At 58.1% G+C, this 14,124-nt stretch overlaps 1 pseudogene; it reads left to right on the top strand.

The window, feature by feature from the left end:
* Positions 1-14,124, top strand: part of LOC138101859 (uncharacterized) — a 678,931-nt pseudogene that overhangs the window by 142,545 nt on the left and 522,262 nt on the right.

The raw sequence follows: 14,124 nt of genomic DNA, 5'->3' as shown, positions 1-14,124 counted from the left end.
CATTTCAAACCTGTGGATGCTAAAAGGCAGGAGCAGAGAAATTTTCCAGCTCTGTAGCATTTGTGAAGTTTTCCTTTTTCATGATTTAGCTGAGAAACAGAGAAATCCAGCTTCTCTGTGAAATCTTTCATTGTCATGCAAACTGGATGGACAACACTTTGCAAGAATGTAAACTATTTTTACACCTGCTAGTTGTTGTGAGAACTCTAAAATTGTTTTCAGTCTTGTGAGAATAATATTTGGAAATGGGTGTCTTACTGCTCAGCTCATCACCTTGAGAGGTGGTGAATGAATAAACCAATCATGTAATTTCTTTATTGTAAACTACACTATAAAAGATGAGCTATTAATTAAATGAGGTCTCAGCTCTGTTTTAGTCATGTCTTGTATCCTGGATCTGTGTCGTGATTCACCGTTCTGTAGGGAACAACAGTGACACAAACCCATCCCCCACATCTACTGATAGTGGTTGAATAAAACACACCTGCCAATCTTTCCCACTTATTCCCTGAATAATCAAGGAACTTCTTGACAGTTTCCCCCCTTAGTTGTCAGATTCAGAGTGGATCGAGAGGCCCCTGTGTCCATCAGGAGCGGCCTCGTCTCGATCCAGACGCGCCCTGAATGTTCTCAAGGGCTCTGGTGCGGTGGGTCCCTGGTCTGCTGGGAGCTCTGCCAGCCCTGACAATCCATGTCCATGTGGGGTGGACTTGCTGGTGCTGAGGGTGCTGCTGTCTGTGCTTGCAGTGTCCTTCTGGCCTGCAGATGGACCCCTGATTCCTTGCCAGGGGCTGTTTGGGTGGGCTCTGCCGTGCCGAGGAGGGCAATGCCTGTGCCAGGTGCTTGTGGCCGCCGCCGTCCCCTGGGTGCTGGGGCCCCCTTGGGCCCTGCGGTTCATCCCTGGGGGGCTGTAGAAACTCTGCCATGGCCTTTGCCTTCACCTTGGCCTTTTGCTCATCCCTTCTTGCATTGCCCTGCTGAGCCTTTCTGGCCAAGTGCTGCAGGGGCTTCTTGTGCCTCTCCTGCAGCCCCCTCAGTGCCTGTGGGTGCTCATCCTCTGACAGCTGCTGAGCTTTCTGCAAAATCATTCGTTTCTCCCGTGACCCAAACAAGATCGATAAAAGAAAATCCTGATCCTTCCACATCCTGCAGCCTCCTGGGGGCCGGGGGCCACTGCCGGCCCTGCCCGGGGGGTGTTGGGGTCAGGCAGTGCCCGGCGCTGAGCCCCGGCTGCCCCACAGCCCCGGCCCGGCCCCGCAGCTCCCCACAGGCCCCCAGCCCGTGCTGCTCTGTCCTGCTGCTCCCCACCACAGAGAAACCCCCTGAAATACTGAATTTCTTTGTTTCCCTGTCTTGGAGACCAGGGATACAAAAGATCTGGATCAGCTGGCAAATTTTGAGGAAAAGATGGTGCTGAAAAGCACCCCAGTCCTCACTTTTTTCTCTTCCTCCTCTTTTCCATCTTCCTTTTCCTTTCTTACCCCATAGATTCCTCCTGCTGCTGTTTGCCTTAACCATATTCCTGCACACTCCCTTCAACCAATCCCTTCCCAGCACACCAACACCCTCCGTCCCCTGTTGCCGAGACCCCTTCTCGACTTCCCTTTTTACCCCTGCTGGGTGTCCATGTCCTTAATTAGCTCTGGGAGAATGTGCAAACTGCCTCAGCATTGTCCCCTTTTGTACAGGAAACGATGTCCCTGGTTCTGTTCAGGCTTTGTTGTTGTTCTGGAAGTTGAGGAATTGAGCAGGAGCTTGGCTGAGCAGCAGTGTGTGTCAGTCAGTGCCATTTTGTGGAGCTGCTGGTTTGTGCTGTCACTTGCTTGTGTGCAAGTGCGTGTGGCTGTGTCCGAGCAGATTCAGAGCATGTGTTTGTAAGGAGGCGTTGGTGTTGTTGGTTCGCTGGGAGTGCCCGGTTTTCGGGACATCCCCCCTGGAGCAGGGTGTCCCCCCTTGGTGCAGGCGCGGCCCTCAGGCAGCGCTCAGCCAATCAGAAGGCGCGGCGCTGGTGACTCAGCAGTTGCCAGGCAGAGCCGCAGCGCCCGGCGCTCCCCAGCTGGAGCCCACGTGTGGCCCGGCCTTGGCGCCCCCCGCCAGGGGAATTTGGGGAGGTGGGAGGGGGGGAGCGCCAAGGCCGGGCCGGGCCGTGCTGTGCTGGCAGAAGTGGCTGCGGCGGGGGCCGAGTGCGGGCAGGAGCGGCCGAGAGCCCAGCGCTGCCCCAGCCCGAGCTGCCGCAGCTGCATCGCTGCTCGTGCTGTGCGATCCGAGAGCTCTGGGGGGCAGAGCGAGCCAGGGCTGGGTGCTGGGCCTGGGGGGAGCAGGAGAAAGGCTGGAGGAGCAGGGCTGGAGACCAGAATGGTGAAACGATGGCCGTGGGAGCAGCAGGTGGGATTCTGCAGGAGAAGGAGTAGTGTGAGGAAGAGGAGTGTGAGGAAGAGTAGGGATACAGGAGGAGGAGCAGGAGGAGGAAGAGGAGGCACTGAAAGGTTCCAGCACTCGCTGTATCTGCAGCCTCCCCCCCCCATCCAGCAGGTGATCAGGGAGGGGAATCCACGATTTTCCTGGGGGTGAATCTTGGTGTTTCTGAGGTTTCTTGGGCTCCATGTTGGTGCTTTGGGTTCTTTTTGTGGGGGCTGAATGTTTATATTTTGGAGGGCGTTTTGTCTGAATCTTTGTGTTTTGGATGTTTTTATAAACACAAGATGCCTGGTGATAGACTTGGGCAGGAGGAATCCCCAGCCCAAGGCGCTCACCCCTTGTTTTTCCCCCCAATCCAGGATTTGTCATTCCAAGGCGTGGCCGGATGGAGGAAGTGGAAAAGCCCCGGAGATGCTGCACAAGGATGGGCTGCAAACGCAGCCCAGAGAGATCCAAGGAGGAAAGATCCCCCCTGTGCCTGGAAGACGGCCGGAGATCCAGGGGGAGCTCTGAGGTGGGGGAGAAGCCTCAGGGTGGGGAGAAGCCCCACAAGTGCCTGGAATGTGGGATGGGCTTCAGCCGGAGCTCCAGCCTGATCGAACACCAGAGGATCCACACTGGGGAGAGGCCCTACAAGTGTGGGGAATGTGGGAAGGGCTTTATCAACAGCTCCCAGCTGATCCAGCACCAGGTGATCCACACTGGGGAGCAGCCCTATGAGTGCTTGGATTGTTGGAAGAGCTTCTGGCGCCGCTCTGACCTGAGGGTACACCAGCGCATCCACACTGGGGAGAGGCCCTACGAGTGTTCTGAGTGTGGGAAGAGGTTTCAGAGGAGCTCCCACCTCCTCGAACATGAGCGCATTCACACGGATGAGAGGCCCTTCCGCTGCCCCGACTGTGGGAAGGGCTTCAAACGCAACTCCCACCTCATCACCCACTGGCGCATCCACACTGGGGAGAGGCCCTATGAGTGTCCCCAGTGTGGGAAGAGCTTCTCCAGCAGCTCTCACTTGACCCGACACCAAGGGAGGCACCGCTAAGGGAAGCCCTGCGAGTGCCCCGAGTGCAGGAAGAGCTTCGTGCACTGCTCCAGCTCCATCCCCCGTGGGAGGATCGGCGTTGGATGATCCCCAGTGACCCCCGTGGGGCAGAGCCCTGGTGATCCCCGTTCCGGGTGATCCGCGCTGGGTGGGGGGAAGGTGTTGGAGAGATTTCTTTGCCTTCTCCTTGTGCTGCTGGGATTTGGTTGGTAATAAATTCCCTCCCTGTGCCCAGGCTGGCTCTGTTGTGCCCGTGCCGGTGCTCGGGGCGGGATCTCTCCCGGTCCTTCTCTCAGCTCCCAGGCCTTTCCTTGTATTTCCTGTCCCTGTGCAGTAGCAGAGGGCAGGGACAGAGCGGTTTTGGTGTCTCCCGGCATCCAGGCAGGGCCAGCCCAGCCCCGGGGGTTTTGAGGGGCTTGTGTGGGTCCCCCATTTTCAGGATATCCCCGCTGGAGGAGGGTGTCCCCCCCATTGCTGCAGCCCCAGCCCTCAGGTAGCGCTCAGCCGAGCAGAGAATGCCCTCAGCTGGGGCCTCGTTTTTGGGCACAGCTGAGCCCCTGGACATCTCCATCCCCCTTTTGGAGTGCAGCTGAGCTCCTGCATACCTGGATCACCACTTTTGGGGCTCCATTGGGCTTGCACAGCCTGGTTTTGGTACCAGGGATGGTTGAGAGGTGGCTTCTGAGAGAAGGATCTGGAAGCTTCCTCCATGTCTGGCAGAGCCAATCCCTGGCAGCTCCAAAGATGGAGGTGCCGGATGCAGAGATACCCCCACAGCCCCTGGGAAGGAGGGAGGAGGGGGAGGGTGGTTTTAAGGGTCTTTTTTTCCTTCTCATTCTCCTGATGTTATTTTTTCAGTGTCGTCAATTTCATTAATATCTCTAATTAGAGCCTGTTGTGCCCATGCCGGGTTTTACTGAGGGATCTCTCCCGGTCCTTATCCACCCGGGAACCCTCGGTTCCATTTTCTCTCCCCTGTGTGGCTGCGGGGGGCAGGGACAGAGTGGCTTTGGTGGGTGCCTGGCACCGGGCCAGCGTCACCCCAGGCCATGGGCACCCCTGAGATCCCGCGTTCCTGGGGACACATTTCTGGGCACAACTGAGCTCCCACCTGCCCCGCACCTCGAGGTTCCCCCTCCAAAAAACCCCACTGCGAGGCTGCAGCGTCCCTAAAGCCCCTCAGCCAATCAAAATGGCGGCCAGCGCTGGCCATGGGGCGAGTGGTGGCAGCTGGGGCCGTACTGGTGGCACTGGTGGTGCTGGGAGCCCCCCGGCTGCGGGCATGGAGCTCTTGGGTTATAAGGGGGGCAGGACGCAATGGGAAAGGGGGGGAGAAGGGGAAAAAGGGGTGATGGGACCCCTAAAATGAGTGAGAGGTGGAGGGGACCCTCAAAGGAAGAGCAGGAGGGGGCTGAAGAGTGGGGGAGAAACGGGTGGGAGGGGGTGGGAAAGTGGGGAAAAGCGGAGGATGGGACCCGAAAACTGAGCGGGAGTGGGCTGGGGATTGGGGGATTGTGGGGGAAAAGGGTGAAAAGGGGGGAATGGGACTCCAAAACTCCTCTGGGGAGCAGCTGGAAATGGTGGGAGAGGGGATGTGAAATAGGGAGAAGGGTGGAAAAGAGGAAGTCAGAGCACGGGCAGGAGGGTCCCGTGGCGGCCGTGGGGCACAGGGGGTGTGGAGCGGGGATCCGGGGTGGCTCCCGGAGCTCTGGGCGTGCTGGGGGCTGCAGGGGGGCACCCCCTGAGCTGTGTCCCGCACACACAGGGGTGTTCCAGGGGATGATGAAGTCCGAGTGTCACTTCATTAAGGGCACCGAGCGGGTGCGGTTGGTGCAGAGGAGCATCTGACAGCGGGAGCAGCAACTGCACTCGCCAGCGATGTGGGGCTGTTTGTGGGGGACAGCCCGTGTGGGGAGAAACAGGCGCAGTGCTGGAACAGCCATCCAGCCAGACTGGGGTACAAACGGGCTCTGGCGGACAGGCTCTGCCGGCACCACCGCGACATCGTTGCCCCGTTGCTCGCGGCCCGCAGAGGTGCAGAACGTCGGGCAGAGCGAGTCCCCTCGGGCCCTGCCCTGGGGATGAGCCTGGAGCCCCTCAGCCCCCCTGGTGCCCATCCCCGGGGCCTCTTGTCCTTCCAGCTTCCCCTGAGCTCTCCCAGTCCATCCCAGTCCCTCCCAGTCCATCCCAGTCCATCCCAGTCCATCCCAGTCTCTCCCAGTCCATCCCAGTCCATCCCAGTCCCTCCCAGTCCGTCCCAGTCTCTCCCAGTCCCTCCCAGTCCATCCCAGTCCATCCCAGTCTCTCCCAGTGCCCCCGCGCGTGTCCATCCCAGCCCTGCGTGGCGCTGACGCCCCTCAGCCAATCAGAGCGCGTCTCTCTTATGACTCATCAGTTGCCAGGCAGACCCGCAGCGCCGAGTGCCCCGTGCTGGACTCGGCCTCCCAGTGCCGCGCGCTCCATTCCCAGTCGCTCCCAGTGCCCTCCCAGTGCCTCCCCAGTGCTCTCAATCCACTCCCCTCTCACGAGGGCAGCTCACTTCGCTCAGAACACCCCAGCCCGAAGCTGTCTATGCTTCTAGGCCAATCTCTTGTCCTGTTTTTCGGTGTTGGGCATTCCATCAAGAGTCACCCTTCTTTTTAGCTTTGGCAAAGGGGCTGAGAGAGGGTTTGGGGGATCCTCGCAAGGCAGGGAGCAACTGGGATGGGGTTTGTGGAGTCCTGGAGGGGATGAGAGTGGGTTTGGCATGTGCTGGAAGGTTTAACGGCGTTCTGGACAGATTGGGGATGAAAAAAAGAGGGGTTTAGGGGGTCCTGATGGCCCTCTGGGGCGTTTTTTGAGAGGTCCTGACCCCTGTGGACCCCCCAGAGATGGCAGTGGACACTGCCCGCAGCAAGATTCTGACAGGGATCGGGGACTTCGTGTTGGGCTTCATCTTCCTGGCGCTGGGGCTCGGCTTTCACTTGCTCAAGAAGGTGATGGGGGATCCCGGGGATTGCATCCCCCCTCCCCCAGAGCGTGTGTGCCCCCCCGGGACCCCCTGCCCGGTGTCACCCCCTTTGCTCTGCCCACAGAGCTCCTGAGCCGCCGGCGGCCGCAGTCCCTCCCCGTGGCCTCGGGCCCGGCCGGGACCCCCTGCTCCATCCCCACGCTGATTTTGGGGGGGGTCGTGTGTCCCCCCCAGCCCCACTTTCACTCTGCCCCCACCCGGCTGCTCTCAGTGTTCCAAATAAAGCGTCCCAGTTAGGCCCAGTCCCGTTTACTGGGGCAGTTGGGAGGGACTCTGGGGAACCCCGCAGGGGAGCTGAGATCGGGGGAGCAAAACTGGCCCCAGGATGGATCAGGAATGGGGCCATTTGTCCCCACCCCCCACTCTGGGTGCTGGGAGCCCCCAGCTGCGGGTGAAGAGCTCTTGGGTGAGTGGGGAGGGGTGCAGGGACGATGGGAAAGGTGTCTGAGAGGGGGATAAGGGCCGGGGGGACAGCGGGAAAGGGCTTCCCATGAGAGTCCCTTCGTTTCCCCATCACTTGATCTCTTGAGCTGTTCCCTGGGGCTCTCGGGGGCAGAACCTCACGGGGGGGGTCCCCAAACCCCTGTCCCTCCCTGGGGGTCTCATGGGGGGTTCCTCCCCACCCAGCAGCTGGTGCTGATGCAGCCGTGGGGCAGAGAGGGGTGGGAAAGGGGTGTCCAGGGGGGTCCCTTGAGCTCCCAACCTGCTGAGGGGTGCTGGGGGCTGCTGGAGGGGGGCACCCCCTGACCTGTCTCCCACACAGGTGTGTTCCATTCCTGGGGAAAAGCCCACTGGCACTTCCTTGATGACAACAACTGGGTGAAGTTCATGGACAGGAACATCTACAACTGGGAGCAGTTTGGGCACAGGGGATACCCCAAAATTTGGAGGTGGGATGGAATTGTTTTGAGGTGGAATTGAGCCGTTTGCAGTGGGATGGAGTCGCTGTGAGGCGCCTTCGATCCCTCTCGGCTTTTGGGGTGCAGAGCTGTGAGGGACTGAAATGTTCCGGGTTAGTGGCTCAAACCATTGGCCACCGGCAGCAGCAGCGGGGCCTTTGCTGGCCGTGGGCACAGGGAGCGCCCGGGGGCACAGGGGGGGAACACCCAGCCCGGAGGGGCCGAGCCGGGCCTGGAGCCAGGGAAGGGCAGAGGCCGATGGGAAGCAGATCCGGCCAGGTGGGACAGGGCTTTGGAGCAGGGCAGCACCCTCCCTTACACAACTGGCCCAGCTCTGGGAACCCGCCCGGGCCAGGCCCGGGACATGCACACAGAGGCCTGGAGGTTGCCATCCCTTCGCATGGGCCATGCCTGGCTCAGCTGCGCTGCCGGGAGGGGCAGGGCCATGTCTTAGAAGGGGCCATAAACCATCAGAGCCCCCAAAGTGCCCCGGGATCCACAGTGTGACATCGGACACTGCAAAACTCCCCCGGGGGAGGTACCTGGGTGTTCACCCAAACCTGAACCTGTATTAACCCACCGAACTTGGAGTTTCCGGGGCTTCCCCAGCCCCCACGGGATCCAGCCTGGGACCATCACTTACACCAAGGACAGGGACATTGGAACAACCAAAACCAAAAGTTTTGTAGCTGATCCAGGGCTGCTGACTGTGTATCCTTCTACTCTCCTACTTTCTTTGCCCTTACACGTTTCCTAAGTGTTACTTTTATGCTTTTAATATTACTGGAGGTGGTAACCAAAAGGGCTCCAAACCCCCTTCACACAGCAACCAAACTGCTCTGAAATAAACCCTACAGAGATATATTTATAAACACAGATCTTTCACTGTTGTTTCACTCTAATCTGCCCCAGGGGAGCCATGAACCAGACCCTGGGTTACCCTCGCCTTCAGGGGCAGGGCAGAACAGGAGCCGGACACGGGGGAAGCTTCTGGAAGCTGCTCAAGGAAGCCACCCCTGGAGGCCCCCTATTTCCAAAGCCTGGCCATGCAAACCCAGGACACTGGATCCAAACATGGATCACTCAGACGGGGGGCACCAGGGCTCTGCCTGTCGTGGTTTGACGCAGCTGAGCGTCAAGCACACGAAATCTGTTATTTTTCATAAGGGGAAAATAAGAAAATATTGAGGAAAACTAGAGAGCTGCGAGGCAGAACAGGTTCAAACTTAAACAGTTGCTGTACAAAGAAAAAGTTTATTACCAACAGAATTAAAAGTAAAAAGAAATAACAAGAAATTAAAGCAAACCTCCCCTCTCTTCCAGCACTTCCCTCCTTTTACCCAACTCGCAGAAAGGAAGCAGAACATGGGATTTTAGTCAGTGTTGCAGTTCTTGAACAGTCTCCTTGTTATGCTTAAGGAAAAAAGGGTTTTCTTCTGCATCACGTGGTTCCCAAAGTGCCACCAACAGCAGACCCGCCCGGGAAGAAACAATCTGCTGTGGTGTAAAACATCTCTGCCCTGAAAAATCTCACAATTCCTTCACACTGCCAGACATGGGCCTTCACATGGGGTTATTAGACTTTGTAAGGATAAATTACTTTGGCCTGAACACAAAGGGTTGGGTTGTTTTTCTTCTTTTTGTGACAGGAAGTCTCTAAAAGCCTCTCAATACTTCTATATAGCCTGGCATAGGCACTTTTCATAATTTTCATGGGCCACGGGTGAACTTTCCATCCCTCCATGTACTCCAAATGGATCAAAGAGACAAACAGTTTGTGATATTACAGTTTCTTACCACGGCCTGCAGGAAGTTTTTTAAGCTGCGCACGAGAATCGCGGCACCGCCCTCTTTTCTCCCGTCGCCATTTCCAGCTCCGTCCCACAGGACTCACTTTCTCTTCTCTCTGACTCCGAAGCCGCCACGTTGAAGAGTGTTCTTGTTCGGGCTCTACGGTGGAGAAAGCCTGGCTCCCTTTGTGCTGCTGGCTGCGTGGTGTCCTCTTCAGTTCAGCGCGGAGTGTGCTGGCTGCAGACAGGAGGCTCCGCCGGCTCCCGCTGGCTCCGCCGGCCCCGCGTGGAGAGGAGAGGGACCCGCCGGTGCCAGGGAGCCGCGCCGGATGGGTTTAGCTGTGTGGCACTCCATGGCTGGCTTTAGCTGCCTGCGGCTCTGGGACAGTTCCCCCCCAGCAGTGACACAGGGTCTGTGCTGCGGCGTTGGGAAAGGAGGGGGTGCAGGGGCCCTGACCCGGCGGGGCCCGGAGGCTCCAAGGCCCCCCCAACTTCCGGCAGGAGAGCTGGAACAAAAGGAATTTCCCCATTTCCGTGTGGTTTAAATAAGAAAACGGAGGACCCCCACAAGCCCCTCACAACCCCCGGGACTAAGCTGGCCTTTACTGGATGCCAGGAGACACCAAAAATGCTCTGTCCCTGCCCTCTGCTACTGCACAGGGACAGGAAGTACAAGGAAAGGTCCAGGAGCTGAGAGAAGGACCAGGAGAGATCCCACCCCGAGCACTGGCACGGGCACAACAGAGCCAGCCTGGGCACAGGGAGGGAATTTATTACCAACCAAATCCCAGCAGCACAAGGAGAAGGCAAAGAAATTTCTCCAACACCTTCCCCCCACCCAGCAGGGATCACCCAGAACGGGGGTCACCAGGGCTCTGCCCCACGAGGGTCACTGGGGATCATCCAACGCCGATCCTCCCACGGGGGATGGAGCTGGAGCAGTGCACGAAGCTCTTCCCGCACTCGGGGCACTCGCAGGGCTTCCCTCAGTGGTGCCTCCACTGGTGTTTGGTCAAGTTTGAGCTGCTGGAGAAGCTCTTCCCACACTGGGGACACTTGTAGGGCCTCTCCCCAGTGTGGATGCGCTGATGTTCGAGGAGGTGGGAGCTCCTCTGAAACCTCTTCCCACACTCAGAACACTCGTAGGGCCTCTCCCCAGTGTGCATGCGCTGGTGTACCCTCAGGCTGGAGCTCCACCCGAAGCTCTTCCCACACTGCAAGCACTCATAGGGCCGTTCCCCGGTGTGGACCACCTGGTGCTGGATCAGCTCGGAGCTGCTGGAGAAGCCCTTCCCACATTTCCCACACTCATAGGGACTCTCCCCAGTGTGGATCCTCTGGTGTTCCCTCAGACGAGATTTGTAGCTGAAGCCCTTCCCACATTCCAAGCACTTGTGGGGCTTCTCCCCACCCTGAGGCTTTTCCCCCACCTCCGAGCTCCCCCTGGATCTCCGGCTGCCTACCTGGCACAGGGGGGCTCTTTCCTCCTTGGATCACTCTGGGCTGCGTTTGCAGCCCCTCCTCATGCGGCATCTCCGAAGCTTTCCCTCCTCCTCCATTCAGCCACACCTTGGGAATGACAAATCCTGGATTGGGGAAACAACAAGGGGTGAGCGCCTTGGGCTGGGGGTTCCTCCTGCCCAGGTCCATCACCCGGCATACTGTGTTCATAAAAACCTCCAAAACACCAAGACTCAGCCCAAAATGCCCCCAGACATCAAGACACAGACCAAAAACTCCCAAAACATCAAGATTCAGAAAAAAATCCCTCCAAAATATAAACACATTCAGCCCCCACAAAAAAACCAAAGCACCAACATGGAAACCAATAAACCTCAGAAACACCAAGATTCACCCTCGGGAAAATTGTGGATCCCCCTCCCTGATCACCTGCTGGATGGGGGGGGCAACGCTCCTGGGGCTGGGGGGAGGATGCAGATACAGCGAGTGCTGGAACCTTGCGGCGCCTCCTCTTCCTGCTCCTCCTCCTCCTCCTCCTCTATCCCTACTCTTCCTCACACTCCTCTTCCTCACACTACTCCTTCTCCTGCAGAATCCCACCTGCTGCTCCCACGGGCATCGTTTCACCATTCTGGTCTCCAGCCCTGCTCCTCCAGCCTTTCTCCTGCTCCCCCCAGGCCCAGCACCCACCCCTGGCTCGCTCTGCCCCCCAGAGCTCTCGGATCGCACAGCACGAGCAGCGATGCAGCTGCGGCAGCTCGGGCTGGGGCAGCGCTGGGCTCTCGGCCGCTCCTGCCCGCACTCGGCCCCCGCCGCAGCCACTTCTGCCAGCACAGCACGGCCCGGCCCGGCCTTGGCGCTCCCCCCCTCCCACCTCCCCAAATTCCCCTGGCGGGGGGCGCCAAGGCCGGGCCACACGTGGGCTCCAGCTGGGGAGCGCCGGGCGCTGCGGCTCTGCCTGGCAACTGCTGAGTCACCAGCGCCGCGCCTTCTGATTGGCTGAGCGCTGCCTGAGGGCCGCGCCTGCACCAAGGGGGGACACCCTGCTCCAGGGGGGATGTCCCGAAAACCGGGCACCCCCAGCGAACCAACAACACCAACGCCTCCTGACAAACACATGCTCTGAATCTGCTCGGACACAGCCACACGCACTTGCACACAAGCAAGTGACAGCACAAACCAGCAGCTCCACAAAATGGCACTGACTGACACACACTGCTGCTCAGCCAAGCTCCTGCTCAATTCCTCAACTTCCAGAACAACAACAAAGCCTGAACAGAACCATGGACATCGTTTCCTAATCAAAAGGGGACAATGCTGAGGCAGTTTGCACATTCTCCCAGAGCTAATTAAGGACATGGACACCCAGCAGGGGGAAAAAGGGAAGTCGAGAAGGGGTCTCAGCAACAGCGGACAGATGGTGTTGGTGTGCTGGGAAGGGATTGGTTGAAGGGAGTGTGCAGGAATATGGTTAAGGCAAACAGCAGCAGGAGGAATCTATGTGGTAAGAAAGGAAAAGGAAGATGGAAAAGAGGAAGAGAAAAAAGTGAGGACTGGGATGCTTTTCAGCACCATCTTATCCTCAGCATTTGCCAGCTGATCCAGATCTTTTGTATCCCCGCGTTCCAGGACAGGAAAGAAAAAGAAGCTCAGTATTTCAGGGTGTTTCTCTGTGGTGGGGAGCAGCAGGACAGAGCAGCACGGGCTGGGGGCCTGTGGGGAGCTGTGGGGCCGGGCCGGGGCTGTGGGGCAGCCGGGGCTCAGCGCCGGGCACTGCCTGACCCCAACACCCCCCGGGCAGGGCCGGCAGTGACCCCCGGCCCCCAGGAGGCTGCAGGATGTGGAAGGATCAGGATTTTCTTTCATTGATCTTGTTTGGGTCACTGGAGAAATGAATGATTTTGCAGAAAGCTCAGCAGCTGTCAGAGGATGAGCACCCACAGGCACTGAGGGGGCTGCAGGAGAGGCACAAGAAGCCCCTGCAGCACTTGGCCAGAAAGGCTCAGCAGGGGAATGCAAGAAGGGATGAGCAAAAGGCCAAGGTGAAGGCAAAGGCCATGGCAGAGTTTCTACAGCCCCCCAGGGATGAACCGCAGGGCCCAAGGGGGCCCCAGCACCCAGGGGACGGCGGCGGCCACAAGCACCTGGCACAGGCATTGCCCTCCTCGGCACGGCAGAGCCCACCCAAACAGCCCCTGGCAAGGAATCAGGGGTCCATCTGCAGGCCAGAAGGACACTGCAAGCACAGACAGCAGCACCCTCAGCACCAGCAAGTCCACCCCACATGGACATGGATTGTCAGGGCTGGCAGAGCTCCCAGCAGACCAGGGACCCACCGCACCAGAGCCCTTGAGAACATTCAGGGCGCGTCTGGATCGAGACGAGGCCGCTCCTGATGGACACAGGGGCCTCTCGATCCACTCCGAATCTGAGACCTAAGGGGGGAAATTGTCAAGAAGTTCCTTCATTATTCAGGCAATAAGTGGGAAACATGAGCAGGGGTGTTTTATTCAACCACTATCAGTAGATGTGGGGGATGGGTTTGAAATGCATCAATTTCTGTTTGTTCCTAAATGTGATTATAATTTACTGGGAAGGCACTTGGTGGCTGAAGTGGGAATGCAAATTCATATTGTCAAAGGAGATACAGAGGCTAATGCAGCTGTACCTTGGTGTCAAATGTCTGCGAAGGCCTCTGCTGAAGGGAACCCAGAAGTGTGGGCAGCCCCAGGGAAATTGGGAAAATCAGATATGGAGCCTCTCCAAATTCCTCTGAAGCATCCAGGACAAGTGGTGTCTAAAAGCAATACCCTGTTCCAAGGGAGGCAAGGAAGGGGTTACAGCCTCTTACTGAGTCCCTGCTAAAGGCAGCGCTTCTGGAGCCAGGCATCTCTCCCTACAACTCTCCTCTCCTGCCAGGCAAGAAACCCCATCATGGACACCAGAAGGAAAGCACAATTTTCAAGGCTTCAAAAGCAGATTAACTGAGCCTCCTGCCCTGGCCCTCCCAGACAGGGAAAAACCATTTGAATTGCATGTGGATGTTAATCAGGGCCATGCCAAAGGAACTCCTGGGCTCAAATGTTTCACCCAGTGGCCAGAGAGTGGCCTCATTGTCTGCAGAATTGTGCAGCCCCGGCTTTAATGGGAACTGAGGCCTGAAAACTGACAGCAGCAGAATCTCTCGTTGTTCAAGCCTGGCATCAAGGTAAAGCTTTGTTAACCAAAGGAGCCTCTAAATGGATGAGCAGCGCTGGGTTCTTACAGAATGAAACTTGTTGGATGGAACAGGAGGATTCAGAGTTGAGGACAGGGCAAGGGTTGAACCCAGCCTCCTGTTTGAACGGCCCTGGACACGGGGCTGGCAAGAAACCCATGGCTGCAGTCAAGTGACAGAGCTCCAGAGCCGACCGAGGAGAGATTTACCAGACATTCCCTGGCCTGAGGGAGAAAAGGTGTTTAGGGATGGGGCTGCAAGGGCAGCAGAAGGGAAAAGAGTGACAA

The sequence above is a fragment of the Aphelocoma coerulescens genome, unplaced genomic scaffold (genome assembly GCF_041296385.1).
Source record: "Aphelocoma coerulescens isolate FSJ_1873_10779 unplaced genomic scaffold, UR_Acoe_1.0 HiC_scaffold_56, whole genome shotgun sequence".
Lineage (NCBI taxonomy): Eukaryota > Metazoa > Chordata > Aves > Passeriformes > Corvidae > Aphelocoma > Aphelocoma coerulescens.
Note: the sequence above shows the minus strand (reverse complement) of the source record. Positions and strands in the feature narration are given on the sequence as shown.